The sequence below is a fragment of the Balaenoptera acutorostrata genome, chromosome X (assembly GCF_949987535.1).
Source record: "Balaenoptera acutorostrata chromosome X, mBalAcu1.1, whole genome shotgun sequence".
Lineage (NCBI taxonomy): Eukaryota > Metazoa > Chordata > Mammalia > Artiodactyla > Balaenopteridae > Balaenoptera > Balaenoptera acutorostrata.
The window spans coordinates 32600226-32602045 of record NC_080085.1 but is presented as its reverse complement, the minus strand read 5'-3'; the positions used below and the strand labels follow the sequence as shown (position 1 = coordinate 32602045).

The 1820-nt window shown below is 51.0% G+C and overlaps 1 pseudogene; it reads left to right on the top strand.

The window, feature by feature from the left end:
• Nucleotides 1-352: 352 nt before the first annotated feature.
• LOC103008278 (melanoma-associated antigen B16-like) lies at nt 353-1592 on the top strand (annotated as a pseudogene).
• Nucleotides 1593-1820: the final 228 nt, after the last annotated feature.

Sequence of the window (1820 nt, the reverse complement as noted above, 5' to 3'; positions counted from 1 at the left end):
GGAAACTACCCGCCCCACAACAGACAGCATCCCACCCGCATCCCACCCACACCCTGCTGCTAGACCCGGGCAGCTCTCACTAAATCTATTACACTCAGGCACCCCCTGACTTCCTACTGAGGGGTCTCAGGGAAGTAACTGCCCTACTCTGGGGGGGTGGGTGGCCCTAGTTCAGGAGGGGGAAATGTTCCAATCAATGCCAAGAGTCACGGTGAAGACCTTTAGTGAAGGCTGAGCAGATAACATACCTTAGAACACAAGGGACCCCACAGACCTCAACTTCGCCCTGTTGTCGGTCTGAGAGGGCTGGCTGTGCCCTGAGGAGTCTTTTCACTTCCTCCTTCAAGTTACTATGGAACAGGTGGTGCAGGACAGAAGACCTGTGAGGCCCTAGAGCACTGCCCTTGGTGAAGACCTGGGGAGGCAGCCTCCATGACAGCTGCGATGGGGAAGTTTACCAGCTGAGACCAGTCATATCCACTCTCTCTCCCTTAGACTGTGGGCCCTCTTAGCGCACCCCCCTGCTGATGCTCCTGTCAGCTGCCACCCACACGAGACCTCACGCCTGGTGATAAGGACAGTCCGTGCTTCCCACGTGAGCAACACCTTCAGGCCCACAGTAAGACCCAGGGCCTGGCAGGTGCTCAGGTTCCAGAGGCTGAGAATGACGCTTCCTCATCCTCCTCCTCTTCTTTGATCCCATGCAGCATGGAGGACGTTTCTATTCCTGGGGCGCCCAGTACTCCCCAGAGTCCTCAGAGCGCCCACTCCTCCTCCACTGTCACCACAGCCACCTCATCAAGCAAATCAGAGGAGGTCTCCAGCAGCCAAGAAGAAATGGAAAATTCAAACACTTCACAATCCCCACCAGACACTGAGAACTTGCGCACAGACCCTCTAGATGAAAAGGTGGAATTGTTAGTCAGTTTCCTGCTGCAAAAGTATCAAATGAGAGAGCCTATCACAAAGGCAGACGTGATGGGTGATGCTATCAAAGAGTACAAGGATAACTTCCTTGAGATCCTCAGGAGAGCCTCTGAGCGCATAGGGCTGGTCTTTGGTATTGATGGGAAGGAAGTGGACCGTACCACCCACAGCTATGCCCTTGTTAACAAACTGGACCTCACCTATGATGGAAGGCTGAGTGACGAACAGGGCATGCCCAAGACCGGCCTCCTGATAATTATCCTGGGAGTGATCTTCATGAAGGGGAACCGTGCCACTGAAGAGGAAGTCTGGAAAGTGCTGAATATGATGGACATATATTCTGGGAGGAAGCACTTCATCTTTGGGGAACGCCAGAGCTCATCACCAGTGATGTGGTGAAGGAAAAGTACCTGGAATACCGGCAGGTGCCCACCAGTGATCCTCCACGCTATGAATTCCTGTGGGGTCCAAGAGCCCATGCTGAAATGAGCAAGATGAAATTGCTGGAGTTTTTGGCTAAGATCCATGGGACCAACTCCAGGAGCTTCCCATCTCAGTATGAGGAAGTTTTGAGAGATGAGGAAGAGAGAGCCCGAGCCAGAATTGAAGCTAGGGCTGGCACAAGTGCCATGGCCAGTGCAAGTTCTGGTTTCTCCCACCCTTAGTGAAGACTGATGCAGATTCTGCACTTTGTTCTTGAAAAAGGATGTCAACGTTTGAAATAGTGGAAGGCTGGAGTGGGATTGGAGGGAAAACAGTATATAACATCTGTGTATTCCTATTTTATATGGCTGACTTGGAAATTTATCTCTTTTTTGGCATTCTTCAAAAGTTTTTTCTTTTAATAGGAGGATTCATTAGCTTAAGAATCTAAGCTTATGAATGACATTGTT